At 36.1% G+C, this 21754-nt stretch overlaps 1 protein-coding gene across 3 annotated transcripts in view; it reads right to left on the reverse strand.

Moving 5' to 3' along the window:
- CD36 (CD36 molecule (CD36 blood group)) overlaps positions 1 to 14175 on the reverse strand; it is a 54015-nt gene extending 39840 nt beyond the window's left edge. The window contains exons 1-2 of one of the 3 annotated variants that reach the window (XM_084784978.1): positions 14039 to 14148; positions 140 to 192 (exon numbers count right to left, since the gene is read on the reverse strand). The gene's annotated coding sequence lies outside the window, so the exon portion shown is untranslated. Of the gene's footprint in view, positions 1 to 139; positions 299 to 14038 lie in introns of those variants that run through there. The other 2 variants (XM_084784977.1, XM_084784976.1) reach the window with 2 other exon arrangements.
- Positions 14176 to 21754: the final 7579 nt, after the last annotated feature.

Raw genomic sequence — 21754 nt, forward strand, 5'->3', positions numbered from 1 at the left:
CTTGAGCTGTGACTTTCCTTCCTCTTTTTTACATTTTTGTTAGAAAAAGTATTTTAGAATACTATTATCTTCTCTCATCTTAAAAGTAGAAAAACTTCTCATCTTTTATTTTATTTTAAGAAAAACACATATAGCTTACCTTTGAAAGGCTAAGGACCCATCCACCAATTGCTCCAAGATTTCAGAAGGCAGCTATGAAAAAGAAAAGGTCCTCAGTAGAAAACCCCTACCCTGAATTCCTCAGTACTTATGTGTGTGAGAGTTGAAATGAGCTTCAAAAAAATTCAGCATCAGATCCCAGTTTGTGGTTTGTTGCCAGCAGAATTGGAAAAAAAAAAAAAAAAAAAAAAAAAAAGAAGCCACACTCTCTAGTTAATCTCATAAGGGTCTATTTCTGGTAAAGACCAATCACCTACATCTTAGATACAGAGCAGAAGTTTTTTTTTTTTTTTTTTTGCCATGTTCCCATCCAAGTAAGTCAGAGGTCAGAGAACTAAAAGGAACTGATTAAGTGAGCCCCACTCCCTTCTATATTTTGTTTTCAAACGCAATCGTTATTCCAGATGCTGGACTGAAACAAGGCTGAAAGTAAATTAGGGAACTCTCTGGCTGTCACAACTAAGCTTGCAAATCTCAGCTTATAGAATGCAAGAAAGAGTGCTTTTTTATACTACAAGAGCATGAACCTGAATTACTCTCAGATAAATAATTTAGAAAAACAATTGGAAATTCTGTCAATCAGCAGGGAGGACAAACAGACCTTAAAAAGGAAATGGACTATTGTTCTAGCTGGAAGTTCTTAAATATTTATCATTTTTTCTTGTTGTTAATTTTGCTGAAATTTCATGAGGATGGTGAAATGCTTATCACAAAATAGCTTAAATATATGTCTTTATTCAAAACAGAACCAGAAAGTAACACACAAATCTAATTCCTACTGAGCATGGTGTCTCGGTGTAAACCATGCATGTACCACAGTCACTTTCAGTGGAAATGTTCGTATATGTGCCTAATCAAAGCAGAAGAGCTTGTACTCTGGGAAAATCAAGTTCCTCAATGTGAAAACTATTCTCAGGGAGTATGAGGTGGGCCAAACCTCTATAAGGTTATCCTGGCCTAGAGTTGGCAAGCTCACTAGAAAACCATCTCCAAGTGTCCTGAAATAAATCAACCCAAGAGTCAAGTCACGGGCAGGAATATATTTAGCTCACATGCTCAGGTTTAATCCAGTCCTTGGCTTTATATTGTGCCCGCTGTCCCCATGGCCGTGTCACACTGGCAGGGCTCCCTCTCTTCTCGTTTAAGTGGAATGTGACTGGAGAAAAACCTTAAACTCCTGTTTGGCCTTAAGCTTTGCTGAGTTTTCCTGGGTGATTGTACCAATACATTCATTGTTTTTAATACTTACTAACAAGAGATAATTAAAATACTGGGGTTTTCATTTTGACTTCAGACTACTTAGTTTGGCATAAAGCTGAAGCTATCTTGTATAACCTCAACATAAATTAATTATCCTTTTGATATCAGAAGAGTTACTTACAGGAAAGAAAACTATGGGCAATCTTTTATGACTGACTATTTACTCACATTGAATGATATAACAAGGGAGGATAAAGAATATCTTAATTAATATTTTGACTGAGATTGCATATTTACTAAATATCTATTGTGGACTTCAATCTTTTTTATATAAATACTTTTTTCTCAAATTTAAATATCATGCATATAAATACCAACATGACACTCTAGAGATAGCATTTCAACACAAGGGCAGATAAGGTCAGTCTTCAAGAGGATATTTTAAGAATATTGGCAAAACTGATGCATTATGATGAAAATATAAACAGGAATACAAAAAGATATTTTCTCAAAAAGGATGCACAAATGAGTATGACATTCACTAGGATTGTTTTTTAATCAGTAGTCTAATATTATCCACATCTTAGAGAACAAAATGTCAAACACATTCCATTGGCTAAAGAATCAAATTTACATTCTTAGAAGCCAGTGATGAGTGTTTAACCCCATAGCCAATAGTGTTTTCTACTCAAGACTAAAAAAAGCACACAGTGGAATCAAATCCATGGTATGAATTTTCAAGAAAATACAACTTGAGCAATGTGCTATATTCATTTAATGGTCAAGACTTGGGTTGGTTTTCTGTGTGTGTATGGAGAGAGAAGGTATGTACATGTAGGTGTGATCATGTATGTGTATCAGTACCAGTTCATGTGTCCATATATGCAAATGTATGTGATGGATAGAGGACAACCATGGGTATTGTTTCTCTGTAGATGCTTCCCACTTCTTTTTTGTTGCTTTATAAGACAAAGTTTTTCTCTGGAATCAGGAATTCAGTGACTAAGCTAGGATGCCTGGCCATAAAGCTCCATGTTTCTGCCTGTCTCCACCTCCCCAGCACTGACAGTAGAAGCATCAAGTCTGGGCTTTGTACATTAGTTCTGGAAATGGGACTCAGATCTTCAAGCACTTTACAGACTGAGCTACCTCAGCAAGCTTAGGTTTTCTTTGTTTGATTTGGTTTTTTGAGACAAAGATTCTTTGTGTAGCCTTGGCTATCCTGGAACTTGCTCTGTGGATCAGGCTGGCCTCAAACTCAGGAAGATCCACCTGCCTCTCCTCCTAGAGTGCTGATATGCCGAGTGGTGCCATGTCCCACCATGCCCAGCATCACCAGGCCTCGGTTTTCATCCTTAAAGATCGTTTAACACAGTATTTTCTTTTTTTTAACACAGTATTTTCAACCAATGTGCTCTAAATGAAGTTCATCTAGCCTTCTAGATATCTACTACAGCAAGAAATAAACATTAATGGGTATACGTCATCTAAGGCCAATTCTTTGAGAAGTCTTATTGCTTTGAGAACACGAGTCAGATGTAAATTTGAATCTTGTACTTGCTAGGTATGACCTAACGTGAGTGTGAATCAGGAGCTAAATAACAATCCCTTATGGTCTGTTTTCATTTGTTTTGTTCTGTAGCTTTGACAAATGATACATGAAAAATGCCAAAGGTGTATACAGTATGGTGGTATGTTTGCATTGTGAGGTGATCGTCAAACTAAGAGCACTAATGTGCCTTCCACTTTTCTTCTGCTTATCAAAAAAATGATAAGTATTAGAAAGGGTAGCAAAAGCTAACAAGCTGTGTGGTGTGTAACACTTGGCAAATACTTGAAGCTGCCTGTCAGTTTTCTGTTCCCAACACTCCCATCCCTGAGCCATATACCTTTGTTTCCTCCCCATCTTGTCTCCCTACAGATCACTTATCATAGTTTAAGACCTACAACTGACTTGTTTTTCTGTCCTGATTATGCACCTGCTAATGTGTTCGGTCCATGAAGAAGGAGCATATCTGTTTAGCTGTGACTCCGCAGAGCCTTCAACATTATCATAAGGACTCCACAATATGTAAGAAGCCTTCCAACACCGCCCACAATGACTGACACGGAGTTATAGTTTTAACAATTATGTTGGTCAGGCTTTGTTCTTGATTTCACAGTAAATAATTAAAAATCAAATAAGTTTTAATATGTTTTCTGAAGTTTATTCAACATTTTTACTTTAGCAATTTAATGGTGTCTTTTTTTCCTCCTGAGCTTGTTTTATATTTTTCCTTTGTTTATTAATAGGGAAGCAGAGAATCTTTTAACATTTGAAGTTTTTTTTAAAAAAATTTTAACTACAAATGTTACCTTTTAAAAATATTTTTTCAACTAGAGAATTTACTCTTTTATTCATTAATGTTCTGTCTGTCATTTGCTTTTAAAGGTTGTGTCATTATTACAATGTATCTCTTTGCTTTAAGATTATGAAAATAATACCCTTTCCTCTGCAGTCTATGACTTTTAAAAACCCCTTAAGGCAGTACTTTAGATAGTTGATTCCTGCAGTTCAGCTCTTGTGAAAAGAGGAAGTGTAATAAGTTGAGTAACACAAATATTGGGACATATTTGAGAGGCAGACGACAGATGCATTACAAGAGTTCGAAAGAGTGGTCACATGACTCACATCTGATTCCCATGTATTCACAACAGGATCTGAAAACAAGTAGGACAGAGTTACTGTGTCACTAATGTCGTTCACAGCTGGAAGAGCAAACCCACGCAGTCTGTCCACACTCAAGCTTAATATAAATCACATGGTGGGTATATCCTTTAAACTGTACGTTTATATGAAAAGCTAGGTTGTTGGTGAGTCACAATAGTTGAAAATTCTTTAGGGAATATGCATTGTTTTTTCTGACACTTTAGCAAATAAAAAGCAACATCTCTAGATAACTTGGAGTATAATTGTAGATTGTGTACATGACAACAATTCTTAATATTAAGATACTCATACTCTGACATTGTTGACACATCAGGCATTTAGTATCTGTAGACATTGAACTATTTCATGTGGATTCCTTCAGTTGCCTAACATGACTCCTCACTAGGCTTTACAGAAAACTTGGATGTCTCCAGGGAGGGGTTTGCAAAAAAAAAAAATTAATCCTTTTTGGGGTGAAGAAATGATGAGTGTATCATATACATGGCTCATGGGTAAAATCACTCACCATGCAAACACAAGTACCTGAGCTTACTCCCTGGAAGTCATGGTGAAAGTTAGAGAAATACAGCCAAAACCTTCCCTATGACGTCCGCACATGAGCTATAGCACACACATGCCCCACCCTATCAAACTCAACAAAAACACATTAAATAAAATCAGACCAATAAATATGTTCTTAATATCTTACCTTATATTTTCTTTTCAAATGATATGTTGATAAATGAAATTAAGATGACATAATATTATATTAAGAAGAAAATTATTTGTGTACATTACAAACAATAAGCAATGAACAGGTAATATTTAATAATCAAACAAGATAAAGTTGTATCCTGATGTCTTATAAATTATATGTCAAACCATTAATTAACAAAGTAATACTAAGAAAACCATTATTAATGTTCAGAAAATAATAAAGATTATCCATGAAGACATATTTTGCACATGTATATTACATGAGTACATATGGAGAATAAGAGCATACATGCTGGTTTTTTAAATTCTATCTTGTTGACTTAATAGAAGTATTGAACACATGACATAGTATGCTTGTTTCATTAAGAAACAGAACATTAATATGTTGTAGTACAATTTGCATAAAATGTTGAAAAGATAAATGAGATTTTTAATATTAGTTTCAAAAGAAAATTCCAAGGATCCTCACTAGTGCAGACTATGAAGGCAAGCTGTTGTATAACATTACATTACCCAAATGAACCAAAAGACTGTGACAGAGCATCCGACACTAAAAACACAAAATAGCCTTACTTACATGCTTAACAGAAGCCATAGTAAGGAGTTGTGCATAAATGCGAAAGAATGAACTGAGAACACCTCTGTATTTGGGGCAACTTCTCATGTGGGCATGGCTAGGTCAATATGCAAATCTCATGAAGCAATGAAAAGTATTGGCAGACCCAATTCTTAAGTGGACAATTTACTAACATTGATTTAACACTCCAAGGAGAGGGAAAGAAAAGTGAATGTGTAAGCTATGAAAAAAAAAAAAACCCTGAGGAAATGTTCATTTCAACATAATTTGACAGGATGCCACATTTATTCATAAAGTACAAGGGAGACCAGGAGGATAAAAGGAAAAATAATTAAGGTAAAACCATGAGAACTCAAAGCAACATGTGTTGTAATAGCAGGACATGGCACCAATTAGCAGCTAAACAAAGCATTCAGCAGGTATATCTGAGTAAAAAATTAGAAAAAAGTATTCAGTTAATTAACTTGAAGGTATACATGGTAGAAAGTCATAGCACTTATTATAATTGAGAAAAAACAAGTGTTAATGCTGAGGTATTTTGTAGCAGGGACAGGATGTAACAGAATTCTTGAAGTGGGGTGTTAAAAAGGAAGTTAATAAAAGAATGCATTAGAAAAAAATAACGGTTTATCCTGCACTGTGCCTTAGGTTGAACAAAATAATATGGTTTGTGATTCCAAAATAATATCATAATTTTTGTGCTGTTTAAACAGTAATAGAAATGAAGCACGCGATAAATAAATTAAAACAGAAGGATCTCCATTTTTGATGTTTTTGATTAAACATCAGAGTTGGTGGTTTTTCCATTTATTAAGTACCTTTAATGAGGCTGACCAGTCTGTGTTTAAAAAAGTAAAAAGAAATTATGTGAAAATGGCATTGATAGTTGTGTCTTATGTTTAAAAAATTCAACAGCAGCATTCAGTTACTAAAAGAGTTAAATACACATACAGGCACATAGTCACTCTTTCCAAGGCATGGGAGGAAACTTAATTAGACTTACTTGTAAAGCCAAGAGACATGTATTCTAAGAAGCGTCTTACCTAACAATAGCTTATTTCAAATTTCACCACATAGAAAATAATATGTCTTGGGTGTTTTCAGTTGCTGTTGTTTGAAGAAGTGTGATCTTCCTGCTCGACATTCAAAGAACCACTTGGCATGAACTCTCTGCTCCTGGATGGCACAGCAGCTTCAGTTGGTAGCTTTATATATAAAACAACTTCTCAAGCCTTACAGTGAAAGCGAGCCTCATTTCTCCAGAATGGCTCATGAATAGCTATTCTTGGAAGAGCCAGTATCTTGTGTCATTTGCGAAGATGCTACTTCTCAAGCCACATACAGCCTAGAGTTCTTTAAGTCGTATGTTTAGGGGAGTAGACAGTTGATTCAGGAGTTAAGAGTACCTGCTACTCTCGCAGAAGGTTAAGGTTTGGTTCTTAGCACAAACATGGTGGTTCACAACCGTCCATCACTCTAATTTCAAAGGGTCTGATACTTCCTTCTAACCTGCATGTGGACCAAGTGCACATGTTGTGTGTGCAAACAGACATGCAAGCAAAACAGTCATACTCATAAAATAATCATAGAAAAAAATGTGCTTGGGATTTTCAATCATGCATCACATTAAAGATGGGAACAGCTATAAGAATTTTTTTTCAGTTTCAACAGAGCATAAATCAATACTTCATAAATTATATAGAAATGGACATTTTTTATAATGTTGCTATATGAGCAAATAAAATATACAGAATGCTTACCATTTATGTCATAAAAACCTTTGGACAAAATGTTTTCTTGGAATGCTAGCAATCATTTAGATGTCTTTGTTTCACTGTGTAGCCCTGGCTGTCCTGAAACTCACACTGTAGACAAGTGTGACCTAGAACTCACAGAGATTCGCCTGCCTCTGCCTCCCTAGTGGTGGGATGAAAGGCAAGCGTCACCACCACGTGGCTCAATCAAGACTTCATGTTGTACTCAATTCACCAATATCTATGATCTTCAATTTACTTACGACTTGAGTTGCTGTAAGATGCATATATTAAGCATATGTTATAGGTGTCTAAAAAGCTCATAAATAAATGCTTAGTTTTTTACACGGATCCGGATTTTAATCTGGTAATAATTATGTGTACTGCCAAAAAAAAATCATAAATTTTCTAGGAAAAAACGAATGAGTCACTGAAATGATTTATTTCCTTTTTTAAGTATTTCACTAGTTACTAAAGTTGAGAATATTTTGTCCAATAGTTTACTTTGCTTTACTCTTTTTGTCCACACTAGTTCCTTACAGCACAGGTTGTATATGTAGATGATAAGTGTTAGGTAAGTTTCTCTTTAAAATTCAACTAAAAATAAAAGTTCTTAGGATGCAAGGCCTGTATCAGTATTGTTTATATTTTATATGTAGATGAGTGAACATGCAAAGCTCACAATCTCATGAGTTGAAATCAGCAGTATATGTACATATTTTTGTATATGTACACATATAAACTGGTTACAATAAGAACGTGTTAGGAAAAAACATGTGCTGTATACTATTTACAATGTGAACATAAACAGCAAAACATGATAAATACTCTAGAGGATAAAGTTATTTAAATTTAGGGAAGAAATTAAATTTCTTTGAAAATCATCTATAGAAAATCAAGAGTCTTGAAAAAAAAAGTAAATGAACAATATAAACAAAGACACCTACAAGATTCAGAGATTCCCTCTGCCTCAGCCTCTCAAGTGCTGGGGTTAAAGGAGTACAGTACCACTCTGCGTTTCACATTTTTATAAATGCATCATTGAAATCATTAGATTCCAGAAGATTGGCAAGCATCTGGATACCAGTCTATAAAGCACATGACAGATAGATTGCAAGTCCAGAATCATCCTAAAACAGAGAGCCCTCCATTGCCCTGTGTGTGCTTTAGGATAGATGTTACTCCTGCTTTGATGAAAGAAATCCAAATCTTGCAGAGCAGCAGAAGAAATGCTCACTTTGGGATCTCTCCAATAACCTGCGGACAACAAACCTTTTCCTAACTCACTCATTCCTGTTTCAGCCGCATCGCCATAGCAGAAACATTGCTGCCCATTAGTAAGCAATGGCAGTGATTCTGTATTTCACCTTGTATACTCCAGAGAAGGAATCTTCTTTCTGTGTCCTTAGGTGTAGGTTTAGGCATCACGGACCCTGCCTTTATGTCAGTATCTGTCGACCTCATTGTGGCTATCTCCTCCCATGCTCCTGAAGGTAACTTTTCCCTTCTCTTACTGGTTATAATTTTAGTAAACAGTAGCGTTTCTGGAACCGTATGAACTATGGAATGTCACTTTCAAATGACTTTTCAAGTGACCAAGTTCTGAAACTTTCGCACTACTTAAGGAGAACAATGGTCAATCTAGACTTCCAGGACACAGCTTTCATTTCTGTGCTCTGGACGCCCATGGTCTCTTGGCTTTGATTAGCAAACCATTTTACTGTTCATTCTATTCTATAATGGCCCCAGCTCATGGGCGAAAGCATGAGGTGCAATACTCATGGAGTCGGAGCACGCTTGGTGGGGACCTAGGATGCTGTCTTTGTTAGCAACAGGGTCCTTTGGTACTCAGAATGACCATGCTAAGGATGTCACATATTTCTCCAAGCTCCATGTATAAGACCGGTAGCACCATCCTCCATGTGTTGTAAGACCTAAAAATATTTTCTGGATGTGATCCAATTTTATTGCTAGGCCTGTTTTTCCTCTCATTTTCAACAATTCATTGGGGGAATGTTTGATAATCACTCTAGTTGGAGCTAAGAGGATGAGAGTAAGTAAAAATTTGGAGTGAAATAAATCAGTAAAAAACACAACAGTCACATTTTTGCAAGCCTATTAAAACCCATGAAGATGAATATCCCAGAAGACAGATACCATAAACAGTTTGCAGAATTGTCTTAGCTCTTGCTTATCCTTTTTCCATTCTTAGTGTCTTACATTCACTGTGTTCCTGTTTATTTTTTGACTACTGGATATTGTGTTTTGAATTTTATTTTCCTTCAAAGTGGTATCTACTTTAGCACAAGTTTTTAAGTTAGAGGAAACCACAAGTTCCTGTGGTCCTTGATGCCTTTTGTAGATAAGCTCACTTTATCAATTTAACAGATGTTTCTGTTTTACTGCTTTCAGTGGCAGCTCACTACATCTAAATCGTGTGAAATGTGTTTTAGCTAAAAAATGAGGCTTATTCTGTTTCTTCGTTTCTTGGCCTCATATGTGTCACTCTATTCTAGAAAAATAAGATGAAATCTCTCAAATGATCAAAATTAAGAAGTGAACACAAGAATGGAATTTGTGTTATTTACTGATCATTTCTTGTCTTATTCGCTATGTCATTTTGGTAAAGGGAAACCACAGTGGGAATATATTCTTTTATGTCTTTTGGTGCAAATTAATTATATGTAAAACCTTTCTTTCTATTTATAAAATGACTGTACATGTCTAGATTACACATTTTCTTTTCATCTAATCCTATGTAAATAAAAGTAAGATGAAATAATAGTATATAGTCTATTTTAGAAGAACCCAAGGCATTTAAAAGAGTTACAATTTCATTTAATAGTTGCCTTTTCCAGTTATCTGATACAAAATTTAAAGGGATAGTAACTTCCTTTATGTAAATATTTTGGTTTAGTATATGTTAAGAATGCAATGTGACCAATAACAGGTATAGTTTGTGTTAAATGTGTTAAATATATATCATATTATTACTCCATATTAGGAAACGCTTTTGTAGGATAGCAAGAACGCTTCCAGTCTATAAGATATTTTTTACATAATTACAATGAACAAATGAGTGATATACTCCTGTATGTTTTCCCTAAATATTTCAGATGATTCTGTGTGCAAATTATATAAAAAACATATCTGTAAACAGAAGGCTTCAAACTGATAGGAGTGAAAATGAGTTTTAAGATGCCAGGCAGAAAGAGACATGGCCACCATGAAATCTTCTGAAAGTTTGGGTGACATGCCAAAGATGGCATGTCATTTGAACTTATTATCAGGGCGGTGGTGGCTCATGCCTTTAATCCCAGAACTCAGGAGGCAGAGTCAGGAGTATTTCTGTGAATTTGAGACAAGCCTGGTCTATAGAGTGAGTTTCAGGTCAGCCAGGATTACAAAAAACAAAACAAAACAAACAAACAAAAAAACAAAAACAAAAAAAACAAACCAAAAAAAACAAAAACAAAAAAAAAACCCTGTCTTGAAAAACCAAACGCCCACTCCCAAAATATAAATAAATAAATAAATAAATAAGTGAACATTATTGTAAACAGTTATCCTTCCAAACATAGAAGGGATTTAAAGGGGTAAATGGGAGGTGTAGAGGGAGGGGAAACTGTAATCAGGATATATTATATGAGTTGTATGAGGTGTGTGTGTGTGTGTGTGTCTTGAGATTGAGAGTGTTTCTGTGTAGCTTTGGCTGTCTTGGAACTTGCTCTATAATCAGGCTGGCCTTGAAATCAGAGATCTGCCTGCCTTTCCCTCCCAAGTGCTGGGATTAAAGGTGTGTACAACCACTGAACAGCTAAAAATCTATTTTGTAGTGAAAGGGGAAAGTTTTTATGTCATGAATGATTTACTTAATGAGTGCTCATTGGAATCTTAAAGAGCTCTGGGCTGGGCTTTCAAAGAACAGCTACCTCCAGGCAAACAGCCTAAAGTTCTTTGTTTACACTTGTCCGTGTCTGTGAGTTGCAGTTTATTACCATCTGCAGAGACACCATCTAGCTGAGCTAATGTACTAAGCAATTCACAGACGTTGACTATTTGCAGAATCATGAATATGAAAAAGTATGAATCCTGGCTTTTTCTGTGTAAAGCTGAGTCAAATTGCTTCTTCTTCTCTCAAGAGAAATATTAACAAGGTGAACTCTTAAATATCAAAACAAAATGCACAAATGATAATGCCCAGGAGAAAAGGACAGAAAATAGAGCCTTGTGGTGTCTTGTCTCAAGAGAACCTCTACTTCTGCCTCTGCTATTGATAGTGATAAACACAAAGCTGGAACTAATCGAGAGATAAGCCAAGCACAGCACGTACATAGGAAGAGGAGCTAGGAAGAACGCAGGCTCTACACGGTACAAATGTGGAGAACAATGAAGCTACTTCTCGCATCTGATAACAGACCCTCACAAAAGCCACAGCCCCATAAACACACTGCTGTGACACACTACACAAAGTAAGAGGATGACAGCTTCCTCATGCCTTTGCCATGACCTCCAAAATGTGTTCTTCAAAGGAACATGATTTCTAGTATTGCAGATTACATAGTATTAAAGTAAGATCTTGAGAAATTTATAGTAATATACTTATATATGGTCTCCAAATGAGTGTGTAAAGTACAATGAAAATGACAGCAAGTTGTCTTGTATTTGTAGAATGTTAAGTAGAACTATTAAGGAGTAAAAATTTTAATACCCTTGATATAGTATCTAAATAATTATTGTCCCAACTTCATCTTCTCATATTTTCAATGCACCATACTTGGTTATTGTTCTCTCTCCCTCCCTCCCTCCCTCTCTCTCTCTCTCTTTCTCTCTCTCTCTCTCTCTCTCTCTCTGTGTGTGTGTGTGTGTGTGAGAGAGAGAGAGAAAGAGAGAGAGAGAGAGAGAGAGAGAGAGAGAGAGAGAGAGCAGATTATAAAACCAAACAGACATCACACATTTTAAATAAAATACAGGATTAAAATCAATTTTATGTGTGTATAATCTATCATAATTTTATTTTCATATTGGAGTCTATTGGCATATCATTTATCATGCTTGCATAAATAATAAGAATACAGAGATTACAGAAGATATTATCTGAAAATTCTTACCAACCAAATATGGAGATTTAGAAGAATGCCAGCTAAGTTTGCGTTCACTGATAACTTGGGTTGCCATAGCAAGCTCATAGTCACTGAGTTTCTAAGCAACCTAAGGCTCCACAGACTGCATATACTTAGGACTCCAGTGATCTTTCATCATCTTTAGAGAAGAAATATCACTGTTGTGGTACAAAATTCAGTGAAGGATTCCTTAATTATCTAATAGGTCAGTGATCCTCAAAGGTTCTCTGTGTGGCTATACTTGCAATTTATGAAGCGGTATTTGCACTAGGAAATATTTGAATATTTAAAATGCTAAGTGCTGAAATTAGAAAATTAACAATATCTTAGGAAAATACACATTAACTCAACAAACAAGATGAAACATAACATCTAGTTCTTTACAGACAGTCATTGGCATAATTCTAAAGTTAATGAAATTTCTTGTCATTTAATATAAAACATGTTTTATGGCATTACTATAAATTTTATCACTTCAATTTGTGTTTAGTAATTATAGCTTTAGGTAAACTGGATCATATAAAGTAAAAATAATCTGTGACTGTGAAAGTATAGCTTGTATACAGTATGTAACACTTTTACTTGCCCAAGAGAGAAAGAGAATTACACAGATCCAGTTGCAAGCAAAGCTTTGATTTTGGGAAGATGCAAGTGTTAGCACTTTTTCCTCTAGTCCGAAAACACATTCAGCCCTACATTCCCACAGTGCCCACTAAGGCTAACTATTCCTGCTACTCTGTATTTGAATTCCCTAGACAATATTGCCAAACATTTAATGTGACTACAGTAATGCTGTTCAACTATTGCCATATAGCATTGCATCACAATATAAGACGAAACATAAAGCATCAGTTAGTAGAATTATGGTATGTGACTAATAAAGCAATCGTGTGTCCAGTTTTGCCTAATTCCAAAACTTGTTTTTGTCTATTTTTTTATTATCAGCAAATTATTACTATGAAAACATCTTAGTAGTGATTTTCAGACTGAAACGTTTTTAGTTTAGTATTTTAGTGTTACTTACATATCCTACAATTTCATCAGTGGCTTATCTTAAATGAATTGCATTGCAGTGATGAAACATCTAACTTGAGAAAAAAGAAAAGTTGCAAAATCACCTCGCAAATAGTTCACAGCGATGACCTGCTGACTTGTCCATGCCGTGCCAGAAAAGCCAGCAGAAGAAACTGCCTGTGACCTTTGTGTATTATTACCGGCCACCAGAAGCAGGGAAAGACATACCCTTCCTTCTGAACGATTCCAAAGACAACTGCATTGCTGAAAAATCTTATTAAGCCAAAGCTTCAGTTATAAAATTTATTATGATTTCTTCTTTAGGAAGAAAAGGACAATCTGCAATTTAATTGCCTCCTTAGGATAGATGAATAGATAGATAGACAGACAGATGATAAGGAGGCAAACATAAACAGGCCCTTTTAGTCCTATTAAGATGTACCTCTAATACAACAGATATAGACATATATATTAAAATATTTGAATAATTTTAAATATCTCTGAATCTTCTTTCATCAGATTAGTAACATAGACATCACTGACAAGATTATAGTAAAAATAGTAGAGTTGACCAAGAACCTACTCTCTTTCTTAATAAAAAGTTTAAACAAGATAGCTGAATGTATGTAATACTTCTTACTTTTTCTCCTCTCTGTAAGAAGAGAAAAACTCAATTATACTCTAAACTGCATAAGAACAAAGCAAAGAATCCCATCAAAGTAAGTGAAGTTAGTTTTTTAGGCACAAGTTTGATCATCAAATCTTTAGTCTAAATAATTTTCACTTATTACACAGAAGTAATTACCAGTTAGAAGTCCGATGACAGAATGCAAGGCCACCAGTTTAAAGGAACTGTCAAAATGCAGTTGCAAGGTTACAGAGTCACACTGACAACTCCGGTCCTGTTTGTCCAAAGTGCCTGGTCAAATCACTGCTGCTCACCAGGCAGCCCCACCTCCAAGTATCTAAGAATGGCTGTGGAATTTTGATTGACACTCCAGTGCGGCAGTGAAGCTTCTAAACTAAAGTAAACCTCGCATCCAGTGTTTGCCAACCTGTCCAGCTTGAAAATGAACTGCTCTTAAAAAGAAAAGAAATAAACAATTACTCTATGTTTAAAAGAACAGAGCTGCGTATTCCTCTCCAGGGAAAACCCGCTTACATCCTCGCAGCAAGTCCCTTGATGGTATTCTGTGTATTCTGTGCCTTAGACTTATGTGGGACATTGTAATCATAATATGAATCTCAGAATGCCTTGAGCATTTGTCTCTGAGATGAAGACCTCTACACGCAAGGATAGTATCGCTTGTGAGGACAACACTGGATTAAGCCATGCGAAACTACCAAGCTCAGACTTAAAATAATTTTGATCCCCTTATGCCATCAAAGATTATATTTGGTGAGTCTAATCTGCATGCATATATGTATATATGTATCAAATAATGTATTACATCAAATAAGTATTAAACGTAAGGATACTCTGAAACACAAGATCATTATAATATATGCTAAATAAGACCAAGTGTTTATGATTTTTCTCTGTATTTAAGGCTATAAATCTCCAAGTATCAGTACTGATAATATCCTTACTTGGGGGCTCATTTGTTATGTAAACCATCTGTACTCAGAACACTGACACAAAGATGAAGGAAGCAGATATCTACAGCAAATTGTTGTAAGTATCACTGCAGTTCTCCAGGAGGCATAGGAGAATCCAATCTGATCTCCTGAAGGGCAAATTTCCCTGGCTTAGAGTGCTCAGTGTAGAGATGATTAACAAGCATTTAAATATTCATTGTTTGGTTATCTCTGTCCCTTTACATGACTGGTATCATGATATGGGGTATGTGATTTTCACTGGAGAAATGAATGATTTCAAAACTTTATTAAATGAATAGAAATATTACTAAGCCCTCACCATTACAATACGGGGTTTAAACAAAAACAGAATTTTCAAAAGTCTGTCTTGGCCTCTGCTTGCATTTTATGGCAGTCATGGCTCTGTGGTCAGAAGGTCAGTTATCTACAGTTAGATAAGTGCGTGTTTTGGAAGAACTGCCATTTATTGAATTTGCTAGTGCAGCCAAGCCAATGTACCAGTAGCTTCTGTCACAACTTGCTTTGCTTAGAAAGTTTCCAGTAGCTCACTTTCAAGAGGTGCACCTTACGCTTAGGAGACTTTGTACCTAAAGATCTGCTGGCTATGGAGCCAGGTGATGAGGCTGAATAGGTTGTGTTCTTGCTTAGCAAGCATCAAGTCCTGGGTTGACACCTAGCCTGCCATAATTGGAGTAGTGGTGCTTTGTCTTTGGTTCTAGCACAGTCAGTAGAAGTGGAGATCCAATGGAGGAGGGTGATCAGAACCGGAGGCTCAAGGTAATTCACAGCCATACACTGAGCACAGTGAGAGAATGGGATAGGGCAATCCTCTGTCTGTCTGTCTGTCTGTCTGTCTGTCTGTCTGTCTGTTTTTCTCTCTCTGTCTCTGTCTCTCTCTCCCTCTGTTTCTCTCTCTGTCTCTGTCTCTCTCTCCCTCTGTTTCTCTCTCTGTCTTTGTCTCTCTGTCTCTCTCTCACACACAACTACCAGAGAATTTGAGGTGTCCTTATAGTTGTAAAAATCATCATTTACACAAACATGAATACTTGTTCCTCCAGTCCACCGCAATTCTAATCTCCTCACCTGTGATGCACGTCTTCTCTGCTCATTGTGCTCATGTTACAGCTGTGGGAACTCAACATCTAATCTCGATCATTTCACAAAGGAGTCTAAGCATCAAGAAAAACTTCAGAGTCACCTAATGATGCTGAAAGCCTACAGAGTATGCTGCCTTGTTCCCATGCTGGCATGTTCTCCTCTCGTTCTCTCTATCATCATCTTGTACCTGTGTTTCTGTCCCAGGCATGTTATTTTTTTCTGTGCATGTTTATTTGTTGTTGTTTTTCATTTGTTTGTTTGTTTTTTGTTTTGCTTTGGCAACAAATATTCACCATACCTACAGGTTAATTTACATCTCTTTGGGGTTTTTATGCGTTGTCAATTATACTCTGTTCTCTGTTGCTAGAAGGGCACTAATTGGCTTAAAATTTTTCATTTCACTGGGCTTCATATTTTTAATAGAAAAGTCCTTTTAAATATTTAAACTCATTTGCTTCAATTGACATATCCTGTTTCATTCTCCTTATATGAGGCAACTGGAATTCCAGAAAAATATTAGCAAGTAGTCAAATGTTTACATACTTCTCCATTGATTAATTGCTAGGGTGGATTATTTGCAGGTCTCCATAGGTGGGAAAACAACACCCAAACCTCTATATTATGTATGAGCCACACATTTTAGAGAGGTAACTGATAGAAGGAAAAAAATTAGAAAGTTGACTAAATATAATATTTCAAGTAGTAATATGAAACAGGCAAGCTTCAACTGATAATCTGTTTGATAGGTGATATTTAAAAATTAATGAGAAAACATAAGGATATTTATTATAAGAAAAGCTTTCTGTCTCCTATCTAAATCTTTCCTGTCTGTCAGTATAAAGTTCTTAGCAGAAAGTTTTTCCTGTACTAACTGAATGTTTGAGGACCTTTCTCACTATAATCATGGACAAATTACAATTAAAACAAGAAACTTAGGGGCTGAGGAGATGGCTCGGAGGGTGAGAGCACTGGCTATTCTTCCAAAGTTGCTGAGTTCAATTCCCAGCAACCATAGGGTGGCTCCTAACCATCTATAATGAGATCTGGTGCCCTCTTCTGGTAGGTAGGCACATATGCAGGGAGGACATTGTATACATAATAAATAAATTAAAAAACAAACAAACATGGGGCACCAGAGTTTGTGTGAAAGTCAGACCCTTCTCTCCACTCAACTGTGGAGAAAGTCTTGTTCATTGGCTAGATCTGGGTAAGGATTCGAAGTTTACTGCGCGTAATGTCCTTGGCTGGTGCCATAGTTAGAGCAGGACCCCTGGGCCCAGATCTGCCCATCATAATGTTCTTCTTATAGGTTTCTAGGACCCTCTGGATCCTTCTATTTTCCTATTCTCCCATGTGTCTCTCACCTACAGTCCCAATAGGATGTCCTCCCCTCTATTCCACTTTCCTGGTAAGTGGAGACTTTCATGCAAGAGTCGGGTCTGACTTTCACACAAACTCTAGTGCCCCATATTTGACCACGTCCCCTGGATGGGGAGGACTGGTGGCACTCAGAGGAAGGATAGCAGGCTGCCAAGAAGAGACTTGATACCCTATGAGCATATACAGGGGGGAGAAGCTCCTCCTCAGTCACAGCCATAGGGGAGGGGAGTCAGGGGAAAATGGGAGGGAGGGAGGAATGGGAGGATACAAGGGATGGGATATCAATTGAGATGTAATATGAATAAGTTAATAAAATATATTAAAAAATAAAAACAGAAACAAAAGCAAACAAACAAACAAAACCCCCAAACTTATCTTTGTTCATTTGGTTGTAAGAAACTAATCTTTCCTGGCTATTTCTATCTCCTGATCCAGAGTATTTGAAAAGAGATAATTTTATTTAGTAAAAATAAACACAAAGAAAAATTGTCATAACGCACACTAGGAGTGTGCTAAATGAAGGTAGACAATAGTTCAACATAATAAAAGCACTCACCAAGGGGAGCAGGAGAGAGAGAGAGACAGAGAGAGACAGAGATACAGAGAGAGAGAGAGAGAGAAAGAGAGAGAGAGAGAGAGAGAGAGACAGAGACAGAGAGAGACAGAGAGAGACAGAGACAGAGAGAGACAGAGACAGAGACAGAGACAGAGACAGAGACAGAGACAGAGACAAAGAGAACAATGCACAGAGCAGGGGTGGTTGGCCTCTTTCTCAGAATGAGTCAGGGGTCAACCAGTTGTCACCTGCCAGTGAAGAGGAGGGGTGGAGGCAGAGGACATTTCAACATCCAACAGGAATTTAGAACTGCTTGCAGAACTTCCCAAGTAGGAAATGTTTCTGGTTTCTTTGTTTTTGTTTCTTTTGTAACTTCAGAATAGATGAGAGGTTGGTAATTTTAAAATAATTGAACATCCAATTCAGGCGCTGTTAGAAATAACATGCACATTTCACCATGGAATTTAAAAGGAATTAGTATTGACCTGCTAAACATGCTAACTTCATACAAAAAAAAAAGTCTCAAAATTTGTAATTAGGGGTAAAGATAGAACACATTGAATGCATTTACAAGCCTTTATTTTGATACTTGGTATCTTGAAACTCTAAAGAAAACCCATTTTAATTTAGAAAATGAGGGAATATATGTTGTGTTATTATAAAAATATCACAACTTGAATTGAAAATGAGGTCAAAATCAAAGGACCATAACTGGAAGCACCTTAATCATTTAAAAACCTGAAACATTTTAAACTGAAAATATGTGTAGGTAAACATTTCTAGCAGCTTCAGAGCTGCATACTTTTTTGGGTAATACAATGTCTATAATTATCTTAGCATATTTCTCTCTGACTTACTGTAGACAAAACCATATCACCTTCCAGGAAATAGTAGGGGAATAAAAAAAACTAGTATTCATGATTAGGCCTAAGGAAATAAAAAGAACACAAACTGAAGATAGATGAATAACAAATAAGATAGAAATTGAGTTTTATATTATTTTAAAAGAAATCAAATGCTCCAGAGGACTTTTTGTAACTATTTGAATTAAGGAAGGAAAACATGATTCAAATAAAACTTTTTATTCTCTTGTTTTTTCACCCACTCCACTCCTACTATGAGGATAGCCTATAATCTAGATGTGTACAATGATAGTTTTATAAAAGCTCTTACATATTCTCATAGGTTTTTAAACTCCTTGCCTTTAATAAATTTTGGTCCCCAGTGTTTATTCCTTTCAAATTACACAGACACACCACATGAACAGAAGGCTCTTCGGGTGGCAGGCATTCATAAGCTCTAGTGACCTTCCCAGAAGTCAGCCTAGCATGGGGCAGTGTGAAGACAAGAACACTTTTCTGTGTGGAAACCACTTCCTGGCCTTTGTCCGAGTTTTTCCTGGAGTCTCTCCTCCTATTTCTCAACCCAATGCAGCAATAAGACAGAGCAGGTGACTTACCCAGTCACATAAGGGAAGCTTATCATCCCAACACAAGGACTGCACTCCTTTATCTTGAACTTAATTGAGCTATATCTTATGCCAGTGGCCACATATTTCAATATGTGAGTAAATTTTCAGAAAAAGACAACTAGAGAAATAACATTGTAAATAAAATAATTAATTCCACCTACATGTTGTCTTGTAGCCATTCTTTCCTGAGGCTTAGTGAAACTAAAGATATTGTTATGAGTGCTTTAAACCTCCCAATGTACTTGGACAGAATCTGATTGGAAAGTGGATGGCACAATCCTGTACTGTACTAACTGACATTTCAAATAATTGCGTCATTTTTATGCCCCTATGCCGAACTAACTTGCAAAATGCAGAAGCACCTTTGTTAAGAGACCTAAGTTGTGCTATGTTATACTAGTGGTTAGCCAAGAGAGTGCTTTTCCCACGTCAGAGAGCATTCCAGACCCAGATGCTACCAGTAGAGCAGTCTTGCACTCAGCACGTGGAGGTAGTAGTATTTTCACAATGCAAGTAGGTTGGGAAACTTACTAGAGTTTAAGGGGAGTTGGGTGACAAGTTTGGTTCAGAGTTGTTTTTTCTGTACCACACTGCTAGTAAACACTGTCAACATGAGACAATGCAGAGAACATAGAAAAATGGTCTTTATATAGTCCTTACGCAGCTCCTGAAATGGGGTTATACATGATAGACAATAGTAATCTTAAAATATGAAAATAAAATTTTGTCTAAAATGAAATCATTTTTTCATTGACTTAATATATTTCAAAGTCTTTTGTACTTTCCAAATATTATATTATTCTAAAAAATGTTTTCTGCTAAGACTTAACAACAAAATAAAAATTCAACAAAAAATAAACCTAACGGCATGTTTCCATTACTTGGCGTATCAGAATGGTCCTCCTGACAAGTGGAATGTGAAATAGCAAGTTTACTTGGACCAAAGGCAAGTTATAGGAGATACAGAAAGTGCCCTCATTATTTTAGCAGGGAAAAATTGTCACAAAGAGTCAGTGTGATGACTACATGTCTTTTAAATAAAAAGAACTTTCATAGTCATAAACTCAGGTCTACAATGAGATGAACTTATATTCTTTTACATTTAATTTTACCCTAGCCCTTTATTCTGTCTCATACAGGCTATTTTCCATTATCATTGATAAGGCAATTTAAAATATTGACAGTTTTAGTCATTTTATCTTTAAAACTCAAAACCTTTTTCTCAACAGTTATGATATCAATAAAGATAGGAAGACAGAGCATGCCCTTTTAAATTCAGTGATCTGGCATTTCTTTGTCCTCATGACTTGCACCTTGTAGATAGTAGCCATTATTTCCTTGATTTCATCGTACAATCTTTCCAGAGAATTGAACAAAATTTTAAGATCCGGAAGTTCTAAGATGCCTGCACTTTTTACCCATGCAATAGTACTTCAATATTTTGCCCTCACTGATAAATAATCCACCCACCCACTGGATGAAAGGTATGGGCAATTAGCTTTCATGTGAGATTGTAATGGTTTTCTCTTTTTAGAAAACTGAATACTATCTTAATGTCAGTTCCTTGGCCCCACAAAAATCTATCCCTTAGTTTTAAGATTCATAAATATTCAGAGTAGGAGAGATCAGCTTTTGAATTAATACCGCACAATAGCATATTTGAAATTGTAGGAAATAGACCTGTGACTTGGACGTTAGCTGAGCGATCAACAAGGACTGTAATCTGATGAACACATTTACAGATTCACTAAAGCATTAATCTGTCCTAGAAGATTAGTCGGACCTAAGTAGGAGGAAGTAAAATTGTGTGTAAATAAAGGGAAGTGCTTTAATAAGACCTTATGTGTGTGTGTGTTAACATAGCAGTTGGTAAGATTGGAAAAGGCAAGTGAACTTCTGAAACCTTATTTGACTTAAAAGCTCATGCCTATGGGTACAGGGAGACAGAATGAGATAAATTAACATATATTAGTAAAGGAAAATGAATGAGGCAAAGCACAAGATATGAATATCTGACTACAACCCAGCAGGAATCAAGTACTAAAACAAAACAAAACAAACAAACAAAAAAAAACAAAAGTGATGTCTGGATGGTTGCAAAATTAAAAACTGTAACCAAGGTGTTTTTTTATTAACATGGCCTACTTAATACAGCACTTGTTTTCATCCTTGCCTGAAATTCTCACTGAAACGCAATTAATACAGTTTATAGAGAGACAAACATATATTTGCCCAAAGATGTTGATGATAAAGAACAAAAACTGAGACAATATTTAGAAAGCAGAAGGCCTGCTGGCTAACTCAGCAGGCCTGAAAGCATCAGATTCCAAGCCCTTCACCTAGGACAGAAAGCCTATACAAAGCCAAGAGAACGTGCCACATCACCTTAGGAAAGACAATGAACTAGCCACAAAGGG

The sequence above is a fragment of the Acomys minous genome, assembly GCF_964271855.1.
Source record: "Acomys minous genome assembly, chromosome: 6".
Lineage (NCBI taxonomy): Eukaryota > Metazoa > Chordata > Mammalia > Rodentia > Muridae > Acomys > Acomys minous.